General features: G+C 44.1%; 1 protein-coding gene across 2 annotated transcripts in view; it reads right to left on the reverse strand.

Annotated features, from left to right (window-relative positions):
* Positions 1 to 3871: 3871 nt before the first annotated feature.
* LOC137525255 (titin homolog) overlaps positions 3872 to 12420 on the reverse strand; it is a 106110-nt gene continuing 97561 nt past the window's right edge. For both annotated transcript variants that reach the window (XM_068246280.1, XM_068246279.1), the window contains exon 19: positions 3872 to 4024. The gene's annotated coding sequence lies outside the window, so the exon portion shown is untranslated. The remainder of the gene's footprint in view (positions 4025 to 12420) is intronic.

Consider the following 12420-nt stretch of genomic DNA (forward strand, 5'->3'; position numbering starts at 1 on the left):
GAAAGGAACTGTTTGACTTTCACAATCAAAGATTCCACTTTGTCTTGAGGAAGGATTAAGTCTGAACCCTCAAGCCAAACACTATTCCTAGAAAAATCTTTCTGATCTGGGATCAAATTGATTTTTTAGATTTATCAGCCAACTTAAATCCTTCAAGACACTCTGAACCAGTACAATGGTTTTGAAGGGAGACCACATCCTGAGCCGTCAAGCATCGAGACCAGGTATAGAATTATCTCCTGCAACCTCAGATACAATGCTACGTCAGATACAATGGTGCGCATTGCCTCTGAAGACGCTCAGGAGAGCAAACCGGTCGTAAGGCAGCCCCCATCGCTCCCACCTCACCCCACAACCATCAAATATCGGGTAGGACTATTTATGCAACTGTACTCATTGTTGACTGCCTATTGCTGACTGCTTTGCTTATTGCACTAGCCAGACAAATAAAGCTACTTTTATGCTGATTGCTTTGCATGTACCGACCTATTTTCTACATATACCACATTGAACTTTTCTGCTTTTAAGGCCTGAGCACGCAATTTTTCAGCACCTATACCCGATATATCATCCTTATAAGCAATCTTAACATCAATGACACGCTTTCACTGAGATCTGCAGTGCCGGTTCTTTATATCTACCTTGGGACTAATACAATGCTACCTCAGTCATCACCTTAATGAAAACTGAGTGCTGCAGACAGTCTGCATGGCAATGCTGAATTGCAGAGGGACTAAAGTGAACAGAACCCACACTGCAGCCCCCAGATATAAAACCAATGAATCGGATTGTGGTAGCCCGTATCTGTAAGGTCTATCAATAAAAGAACACTGCTTCCGAAGAAGAAGTATTGCTGAAGCTAAAGTCACCATTCTGAACTTTCCGATACATTGTGTAATGGTTCAAGTACCCCAAGTTTATGATTGAACTAAACTCTTTAGTTTTGGAGTAGAGCAATAATGTTTTGCTCTAGAATTGGGACCTCCTCCAGAAACACTTTCTGAAACAAAGTTTCCACAGCCAGATCCACAGTCCCTTGCAATTGACAGTATTGACATAAATGTCATCAGAGGATGCCAGACAAATAGCAGTCCCAGACTACGCAATAATGATCAGAATGAAACTGTTGTATTTTATCTCTTCCTAAAAAGGAAAGATGTATGAACTGACCTCCAACTTAACAACCACCATTGCTGAGACTGCTGTGAAGATCTGGCCCCAGAAGTGGATTGGAAAAGGTTAAAATTATTTTTTTTTTTTTTAAGTTTTGAGCCTACCACTTAGCGGCAAGTATAAGAACAAAAAAACGGACCCAAGCAACTCAGCATGAGGTGTACCATTTTTAAGATTTAATTCCAAACCTGCCAGAAAATATTAAAAACACCTTGCAGTACAAGTCACAGCCAAATGAAACCAAAAAGCATCCTATGCCTCTTGAAGATACAGGTGTCCTTAGGATGTATCTGATAATAGTATGGGAGAGTGCCTTGAAAGCCCAGAGACAGCTGGATCTAATTTTAGGCAATTAAAACAATTAATTAGCCTTAGCCTCATTAATAGGGAACCTATTTTCTACGATAGATAGATTTTTTTTGTCACAAGTTAGCGGAAATGGATTTTTATTTTTTCGCAAACTTGTGACAAAATAAAATCTTCTATGAACTCACCATACTCTAACTGAATACCTTGGGGTGTCTTTCTAAAATGGGGTCACTTGTGGGGTTCCTATACTGCCCTGGCAATTTAGGGGCCCTAAAGCATGAGTAGTCTAGGATTTAACAGGTTATTTTCAGGCATTAGGTTTCTAAAGGTACTCATAGGACGTTGGGCCCCTTAGCTCACCTAGGCTGCAAAACAAAGTCACACATGTGGTATCGCCGTACTCAGGAGAAGTAATATAATGTGTTTTGGGGTGTATTTTTATACATAGCCATGCTGGGTGGGAGAAATATCTCTGTAAATGGACAATTTTGTGTGTGTGTGTGGGGGGGGGGGGGGGGGGAAGCCACTCATTTAGGCTACTGGTGCTCTTTGATGGACGTCAGAGTGAGCCGCGTTGTGCAGCTCACTCTGGCGTCCGTGATACATACTCTTGGACGCATGCGGCATCACGTGGTCCCGCCGGCCAATCGCAGCACAGAGCGGCCGCACCAGGAAGTAAACACTGCACCTCACAACATGCAGTGAATATTAGCCATGTGCCTGGCCGCTCTCCCCTCCTCCCCAACACGACTGAGCATGTGCAAGCAGTCTAACGCGGCTTAAGCCGCTCTAACGCCGTAGCATGCTGCACTTTCTGAAGAACGTGCAGCGTTACATGTAACGCAACGTGGGCAGTGTGAACAGCCCACTTGTGTTACATTGCTGTGCGTTGGGGGAGCATTACAGGCTGCACTAACGTGTGCCTGTAACGTCTTAGTGTGTAAGCAGCCTTACAGATCGATTTCTCCCACCCAGCATGAGTATGTGTAAAAATACACCCCAAAACACATACTATTTCTCTAGAGTACGGCGATACCACATGTGTGACCCCTTTTTGCAGCCTAGGTGCGCTAAGGGGGCCAAAGTCCTATGAGCACCTTTAGGCTTTACAGGGGTGCTTACAATTTAGCACCCCCCAAATGCCAGGACAGTAAACACCCCACAAATGACCCCATTTTGGAAAGTAGACACCCCAAAGTATTCAGAGAGGGGCATGGTGCGTCCGTGGCAGATTCCATTTTTTTGTCACAAAGTGTCATTTTCCGCTAACTTGTGACAAATAATTCTATGAACTCACCATGCATCTTACTGAATACTTTGGGATGTCTTCTTTCCAAAATGGGCTCATATGGAGGGTATTTATACTATCCTGGAACACCTCATGAAACATGACAGGTGCTCAGAAAAGTCAGAGATGCTTCAAAATGGGAAAATTCACTTTTGGCACCAAAGTTTGTAAACGCTATAACTTTTACCCAAACCAATAAATATACACTTTTTTATCCAATAAATTTTTGAGTTTTCGTACATAGTTAAATAACTGATATAAGATAGCTGAGTATGTTTACAAATAGGATATGGTCAAGAAATCACTTGATACATAACAGATGAACTTACTATAATCAATATTCTCTATTAATAAGCATTAACATGCTGTACTATGCAACTTCTATAAAGATCTATCGCCTAGGTATATATACCTGTAAAACCAAAAAGAGAAGAAACAAAACTAAGCCCAATTAGTAACCGAGATCTGGGCCTGGTATGTATGAGAACCACTTTACCTCTACCTACTGGGATTCTTGGTAGTAGGGGCGATTCATAAAGATTTGCCTCTGAGCAGTGGGATATTGAACGGGATTGGGGGGGGGGGGGGGGGGGGGGGGGGTAAGGGGAGTGCACCATATCCGGGCCATTAGTCAAGGGTGAAGGAGATGCTGTTAGATTAGAAGTTTGGGCTGTAGGATTTAAGGGGTAGCAAGTAGTGTAGGAGTTACAATCAGGTCCCAATCTGCTAGCTTGCAGTGGTCTGGTCTGTTAGGGGATAGTCTCCTGGACAAATGTTGTTCCATTTCTAAGTTACATCTAGCTCATTGTGTAACCTGGGAAATGTTTAGGACAGATTCTGAGGCCCAGTTTGTTAGAATTAGGTGTCTGGTTGCACATATTAGGTGGGTTACCATTTTCCTATAAGACAGTGGGAAGACATCTATTCCGATCAAAAATAAAGCAAGCGTGGGCGACTTGGCTCTCAGAGGAGGAGTGAGGCTAGACATAATATGAAATGCATCATTCCATGGGTGTTTTTTTTTTTTTTTTCCTTCATCAAAGACATGTAGCACAATATATTTAACAAAACTGGACATAGAAATATTACTTTATTATTCAATCAAAAAAAAGACAGTCCAAGAATTTTTTTTTTTAACTTTACGCGTGTTCGAACTCCTTTTCAGACTCATTCAAATTAGAGTAATGGCGAATAGGATTGCGGTGAGATTACTGCTTCTTTTAAGCTTGATAGAGATGTTCCAGGATTGTAATTCTGTAAGGGGAGAAGTAAATCCTTTAGTCAGCAACTATTTCCAGAATAATCAAATTCTTAAAATGAAACTGACACAAAATGGAGGAAACTAATCTCTGCTACACCAAGCCGCTGCCCACAGGTGCATCCACTCATAAAGTACTCCTGCACTGGCAGTTTAAGAGTGGGTGAGTTTGTACCCCTTCACTGCCTTTTATGTCCTGTCAGCTCTTGTTCTCCACATCCTCATATCTGCCGCCATCTTCACTGCTGTGTTACTGACCTGGAAGTACCTCCGGGTCAGCGCCATAGCAGTGAAGATGGCAGAAAGAAGACAGGTGGAACGCGAGACCTGACAGGGTTGAAAAGGCAATGAAGAGATCCAGGAATGCACACTTCCAATTCTAAAGTTATTGCATATGCAAATTAAAGAGGCCCAAGTCCAGGAATCTGGAATAAAACTGGAGTAGGAGGGTTTTTGTACCGGCTCCACAACCCTGCTTACAAGTGAAATATATAATTTATAATTGTCTGTTCACTCAAGAATGTTTATTGCAGCTAGGCAGAATGGAATACCTGAGGGGAACAGACAAGAGGCTCTTCAGTGTTGTCAGTCTGCATGCCACATGACATTTCAGTTTTTGCATTCTTTATAAGTTTTCATTAATGTCAATAGAGAAAAAAATATGCATTTGTAGAAATCTATTTAATTGCTTAGTGCAGTGTAGGCTTGTCTGCTGCCAATCCAGTGAGAAACATGGCCAAAGAGGGGACAAAAAAAATCTAATAACCAGATAACTAAAAAAAAAATATGATGTTTAAAGTACACCTGAATGGAGAAGGATAGGGTGAATGCCATATTTCATAGTTGCATAGTTATTTGGGTTGAACTCGGACGTATGTCTTTTTTCAACCCAGCGAGCAAAGTAAAAACACCAGCCTGCTCCCTCACATATCCCTGTTGAGCCAGAGGAAGGCAAAACACTTACAAGGCATGGTCCAATTAGCCCCAAAAAGGGAAAAAAAATCCTTCTCGACTCCAGATGGCAATCAGATAAAATCCCTAGATCAACATCATTGGCATTACCTAGTAATTGTAGCCATGGGGGTCTTTCAACGCCAGGAAAGCATCTAAGCCAGGGGTCGAGTCCTGCGTGAATGCGGGTGGACGGCGTCCACTTACTTTTTCCTGGGCGTGAACGCCGTCCACCCTAGCAGCATAGGCATTGCTGGCGTCATATGTCCCTGGCCCAGTTCTAGCAGCTCCAGCCGACGAGTGCAGCCATCCATTCAACTGCCCCCTGCCCAATCGCAAGCACCGGGCAGGGGGCGTGTAGTTAGATTCAAAAGGCAAGGGGCTGGAGAGAGCTTGAGTAGCTCCACCCCCTGCACATGCAGACACCAGAGACGTATTTGCCCATCTACTGCATGGCATTCTGCTTTCCCCAGCCTGCTGCTGTCATCACTCAGCCTCAGTGTCATTTATTACAAGGGTGCGGGCATACAGGGCGCTTCTGCAGTCAGTCACATCACAGCACATAGGACAGCTGAGCTATTGAGTAATGCTGTGTACATTGTTTCAGTAGCCCCGCCTACCTCAGCCGTGCCTTCTAGAGATGCGAAGTTCAGATCTTTTCAATGATCCGGATGACTCGAATCGTATCATTGAAAAGATCCGGATCTTTGATCCGAATCTCGGATCATTTTACAAGGGAAGCGTTCGGGGGTGAAATGACTAGCAGGACAGGAAAAGGGGAGGGGGGTGGACCCACAGAGAAGGGGAGAAGATGGACAGAGGGCAGGGAGTGGACAGAGAAGGGAGGAGGGACGAGCAGAGAGCAGAAATGTTTGTTTGTACACAATACCCACATGCTGCAATCATATGCTTTACATATATTTCACCTATATGTTCATCTGTATACTCCCAACTCCCATTCCCCAAAGCATTCCCCGAAGTGAAATGCAGCTGTTTAGAGCAGTGCATGAGGATCATATTGCCCTGCAATCACAGTGCCTGCCCTGTCCTAGCCCAGCACGCTGCCTGTAACGTTACTGAGCTGTGCCAAAAGTTTCCAATGTGATCACTGTGCACAACTACGGAACAGACAGCCAATAATGAGCAGCACATTATAGCCAGTACGTGTGCTCTACACATATCTGGCAGTGGCACCCATGTCCCCTCTCTCTCATCTACCTGTCCCTGGCTGCAAGGCTGCCTCCCCTCCAACCGAGCGATCCATCTCTGCTCTGCTTCCAGGACCCCGCTGCGGGGGCGTGTCGCTCCTGGCCCTGCCCCCTTTGTGATCCGAATCACTCATTTTGATGATTCGGATGATTCGACTCACAAAATAGATTCGGATCAAAGATCCAAATCGTTCATGATCTAGACAACACTAGTGCCTTCCTCCATTCACTTAATCGTGGCTGCTCAGAAATGTCTCTGCTGTGTCCAGCTAGAGCAGAGAGAGGCTCAGACTAGAGTTGGGCGAACAGTTCGGCTGTGTTAGCCGAACTGTTCGGGTGCCCAACCTGTCATTTATCTATGGCTCTTACTACTTCCGGGTCGCAATGACCCGGAGTAGTACGTCTGCGCTGGCCCGGCGGAGCGCGTCCTAGATCGCGCTCCCATTGCCGGGCACTCTGCGCATGTGTGTGACGTCACTCATGACATCACACACATGCGCAGAGAGTGCCCGGCAACGGGAGCGCGATCTAGGACGCGCTCCGCCGGGCCAGCGCAGACGTACTACTCCGGGTCATTGCGACCCGGAAGTAGTAAGAGCCATAGATAAATGACAGGTTGGGCACCCGAACAGTTCGGCTGCAGTTCGGCTAACACAGCCGAACTGTTCGCCCAACTCTAGCTCAGACTGAAGTGTGACACTGGAGGGGAAAGGGGTAAGAAGCTGCTGCAATGAATAAGACAAATAACATTTATATCATGCTTTTCTCCTGGCGGACTCAAAGCGCCAGAGCTGCAGCCACTAGGGCGCGCTCTATAAGCAGTAGCAGTGTTAGGAACACTTGCCTAAGGTCTCCTACTAAATAGGTGCTGGCTTACTGAACAGACAGAGCCGAGATTCAAACCCTGGTCTCCCATGTCAGAGGCAGAGCCCTTAACCATTACACCTTCCAGCCACTTATAAGATTAACACTTTTGAGAGAGTTTAGAAACAAAGGTCCATTTTGGAATTCACATGTAAATGCCCCCAGCACGGGGTGCCTGGCTGGCTGTGAGCTGCCAAAGTTGACTCAAGTAGCATTTGCAAAACAATGGCATCCAACACCAGTGAAAACACTACATACAGGCAAGGCATGCTGCTGATAACCCAGACATCAGATAAGATGAAACAAGAATCCTTGCAGTATCCCTCTCCCCCCAGCATGCCCCGCATCTCTGCAGTTTCCTGCCAACCCTGCTGCTTTTAGCTGGTAAGCAGCAAGTGAGCATATGTTTTGCCTCCCATATAGCTTCCTCAGTTTTTTCTTCAATACTGTCATACTGGAAAACAGCCTTATCCCTCTGATGGCTTCCCACATCCTATTCCAGACTACCACTACAGCCAGGGTCCTTGTCGGTGAGCTATCGCAGCCTTACTGCACAGGCGAATGATCAGCCTTGCATTCATGCACTCCGTGCCTGTACAGATAGTAAACTAGCTGCAGCGTATGCTGATCTGATACCACCATTATGTATGGTATAAGGTGTTACTCTGTTCCAGTTCTGATAGAGCTACCACCAGTATGTACACTATAAGGTGTTACCCTGTTCCTGTATTGATAGTAAACTAGCTGCAGTGTGTGCTGAGCTCTGCTACCTCCTGTATGTATAGTATGAGCTGTTACTCTGTACTGATACTCACTGTACTGCATGCTGTTCATTTCTACCCCCAGTACAGTACTGTCTGTTACTGTGTACTGAATGTAAACCAGCTGTATTGTGTGCTGATACTTGCTACCTCCAGTATAAGTTTTAAAGCCTGGTACACATACAATTTTGATTAGCCAATTGTAGTACTTCTAGGTATCATGAGAGGCCCTAATACTACATGGGGGTGGTAAAATTGGTTAGAGATTGACCAATGAAAATTGAATGTGTATGCATCTTTACTCTGCATTTACTGTAAACGATTTCATTAAAGGCTAGGGGGCTTACAAATACCCGCTAAAGTCATGTATATTTGGCCCCACCCATGACCACGCCCACATTCTGATGCGTGACCACACCCATTTTTGGCGCACCGCACTACGCATGGTGCAGGGGTTTTTTGGGTGAGTCCACTCATTTTTTCCCAGGACTAGATCCCTGATCTAAGCCCCCTTTAAATGCCGGAATACAATTTGCCATAACTACTTCCTGTGGCAAGGCATTCCACATCTTAATCACTCTTACTGTAAAGAACCTTTTCCTAAATAAATGGCTAAACCGTTTCCTCCATTTTACACAATGTCCGTTGCCTGACAGTGCTACTGACGTTTCTGGTCATTAGGGACTAAATCACACACCTGTAACAAGCATGCAGCTAATCTAGTCAGATTTGTCAGACATCTGATCTGCCTGCTTGTTCAGGGGTCACGGGGCAATTGTTGGCCTGGTCCCCAGCTTGTCAAAAACACGGTCTAGAGAAAATTACCCTGTGTTCTGCTGTGATCCACGTTGAGTGTGTTCCTCAGTATGCCGCATACTCGGATTTGTTTTGCCCACGCTCTGCAGAAAAACTTCCTCCTCACAGAGAATTTGATTGTCCCATAGATTTAAGGCCCGGTACCATGCCTCCCAGGGGTCATGTGTATAACCTTATATTGACTATAGAGCTTTGAACAAAATTACCATCCCGAATCGCTACCCCCTGCAGTTAGAGAATTTGTTTTCACAAGTATCTGGGGCCCAACTGTTATCAAATTGTATGCCCCTTTCAGGTCTAATTTGGAGATGTATTAGACAGGGGGACGAGGGGAAAACGGCCTTCAACACACCCGACGGGCATTATGAATACTTGGTTATGCCCTTCGGGTTGTGCAATGCCCCTGCAGTGTTTCAGGAGTTGGTGAATGAGATTTTCAGAGATGTACTGGGCCGGTTCGTTGTTTATCTGTAGCAATACAGATACTGATAAAACCTGCTCGTATTGTTCCACACCAAAATCAATTATATACAATCCAAAACATTCGCGGGGCTTTAAATGAACAAATAGTCCTTTAATTTCTCTTGACAAAAGTTTTCTTCCATATACAAGACAGACATGCGGATTATTTTCGGATTTCCAAATCACAAAAAAGGATGCCTGACACGTGTTTCACGACCAAAAGCCGCTTCCTCAGAGGCATACAGTACACATATACATCTGTTAAAAACACAATATAGATTGTACAAGTAGTTACATACCGACCAAGATCTATGCGTATATCAGGATACAGCGGCCAATATAATAAAAAGATCTTACCAATAGTGGACCCTCAACAAACGTAAGTCCGTAATCTAAAAAGTTTTCAAAGATGGATACCATACTCAAAAACTTATCTCATCCCACCATCAAATGTGTATCCATCTACAAATAGATAGTCCTATGTGCACATACACATGTATGCATATGAAAATTCATGCATCCAAACCTCAGTGAAAAATATATATAGCGGGGAGTATTCACCCCCATATCCGTATAAACAACAAGGCCCAACACCAAACCTAAGGTGAATAAGTAAACAAAACAAAAAAAAAAATTCTAAACATAAAACCACTCAGTGATTATTAATCATCCGAATAATTAATCAAAACGCAGAGTATAAACTCAAAGTGACATATGCAGATCAGCATCATAAGTGGGAGGCTGTATGGACCACAATAGTCCTCAGATTCCCCCCATATGTAGCATCATATTCCGCATAAAAATGCCCGAACCACGGGAAGCAGGTCATAACGTTTTTTCGGTTTATGGACGACATTTTTATTTTGTGGAACGGATCTCAGGAGCTGTTGAAGGAGATGGTGGATGCGGCAAATTTAGCCCATCCGACCATCAAATTTTCAGCAGATTGTTCTGTAAGCAATATTAATTATCTTGATGTGACAGTCTATATTGAAAATGGTGAATTGTGTACACGTCTGTTTCAGAAACCTACTGAAAGGAACAATCTGTTACGTACGGATAGCTTCCATGCGGCCACAGTTAAAAAGGGTATCCCCAAAGGCCAGTTTTTATGAGCGCGCAGAATCGCGGCGAAAAGCGAGGATTACGAGAAATCGGTGGAATTGCTGATTGATAAAATGTTGGAAAGAGAATATGATGAAACAACCCTTAGAAAGGTCAGTGAGCAGGTGAAGTCCATGGAAAAGGGGGATTGGTTACTTCCTAAAAAGAAAAAACAAACATCTAATCGGTTACCTTTTGTGTGTAATTATGGCTATTTATCTGATCGGGTATGCTCTGTGGTGCGGAAGTTCTGGCCAATCCTCAGACAGGATCCCGATTTCGGGAAACGCTTTGTTGATCCACCAGTGTTTGCATACCGCAGAGGGAAAACAGTAAAAAATTGGGTATGCAAATCTGATGTCATTAAACCTAAAGTTAGTGTACCTAAACAGAGGAGAGGCACTGTACCGTGCTTAAGTTGTAACTGCTGCAGTGGTATTATTAAAGGCAACAGTATTTCCCATCCATTCACAGGTGAAAAGATTTTGGTTAAAGGCAGATACACTTGTCTAAGTCCATACGTGGTGTATGGCTTCAAGTGTCCCTGCGGCAAGGTGTATATCGGAAAGACCGAGAGAGAGGTGAAAACCCGAATACAAGAAGATAAAAGAAATATTGTGAACTTTGCTAAAGGGAAAAAAAAGAGTTACGAGACGTCTGTGTCAAGGCATTTTTTAGAATGTCGCCACAGCGCATCTCAATTGCGATGGTTTGTAATTGAGGATGTACCAGTCCTGTCTAGAGGAGGCGATCGGAAAAAACTTCTCTTGATATACGAGGCTAGGTGGATAAAGAAATTTGATTGCATTCAACCAAAAGGTCTTAATGAAAACGTGAGCCTCAAGTGTTTTAATAGGTCTTCTCTTACAGGCTCTATACATGACAGCCCTAGAAAAGATATTGAAATCTGAAAATTGAATGCATCAAGAATGGTATTGTAAACTATTTTGAATTTAGTTTTCGGGGTAACCATTTCCTCAGTGATTATCTGGGGTAGACACCGCTTGGTGTAGTTTCCCAAATATGGACTAATGGACAATCGATGTAATGATTGTGATGAATTTGTATGTATATTGTTTACTATTTTGCACTATGATGGTTTGTCCACCATGTGACCAGATGTATGGTCAGGTGGTTTCCTGTGGGTGGGGTATAAAGGTGTCACTGATGTAGGGTGGGGCACACCTGAGGAAGGGCTACGCCCAAAACATGTCGTGTCTGTGCCTCTGCATACTCAATACAGTGGTTTTCTGAGCCATTGGTGTGCCGTCTCCGTTCTTTCTTATTGTACATGTATGTGCGGGAGTGGTGGACGTGCAGGAGTTCAGGCACCGGCAGCTGGTCAAAGCTACTTTAGCCTGACAGGTGAGCAAAAGTGTGAAACAATTACCCAGATATTATTATTATTTGTATTTAGAAAGCACCAACATATTATGCAGCGCTGGACATCAATTTAGGTTACAGACAATATTTAGGGGTGACATACAGCAAAATGAGAATACTGAAATACAAGAAAACCAGATCACACAGCACAGTATGAGTACCAGGTAATGCTTAGTCACTGGAGGGGAGCATGGAGATCACACAGCACAGTATGAGTACAAGGTAATGCTAGGTCACGGATGGAGCATGGAGATCACACAGCACAGTATGAGTACAAGGTAATGCTTAGTCAGTCACTGGAGGGGAACATGGAGATTAGGCAAGTTAGGTTCACTCAGATGCATAGCATGGGTGCACAGTAATGGAGGTGCATGATCAGGTAGGACACAAAAGGAATAGGACCCTGCTCAAAGGCTTACAATCTAGAGGGAGTGGTAGGGACACGAGGTAGGGGACAAGAGCTTGTTAGAATTTAAGTAGGCCTCAGTTACTTGGCCTGAGTTTGGGTAAAAGGCTTGTCCGCAGTGTATACCTTTAGAGTTTGTGATGCAGGCAGAGGCATCTCAGTATCTGCTTGAATAAACAAGCAGATACTGAGAACATGTTCCTGAAAGAAGGCCACAGGCCTGCACTGACCTCAACATGTACACCACAAGAACAGTAAACATAGGCCATGTTTTCTAAATACCAGAATCCTGTAAGTATGTCAAAAGCCTCATTAAATATTAGAGTAGGTGTGTATTATGACACCACGAGGGGGCTCAGCCAATAGCCGGGTCCGGGGGATGGCAAAATGAGGTCACATTTAACTCTTTCCGAGTCGGTATTAAAAGAGGGGACGAG

This window comes from Hyperolius riggenbachi, chromosome 7 (assembly GCF_040937935.1).
Source record: "Hyperolius riggenbachi isolate aHypRig1 chromosome 7, aHypRig1.pri, whole genome shotgun sequence".
NCBI classification, from domain to species: Eukaryota; Metazoa; Chordata; class Amphibia; order Anura; family Hyperoliidae; genus Hyperolius; species Hyperolius riggenbachi.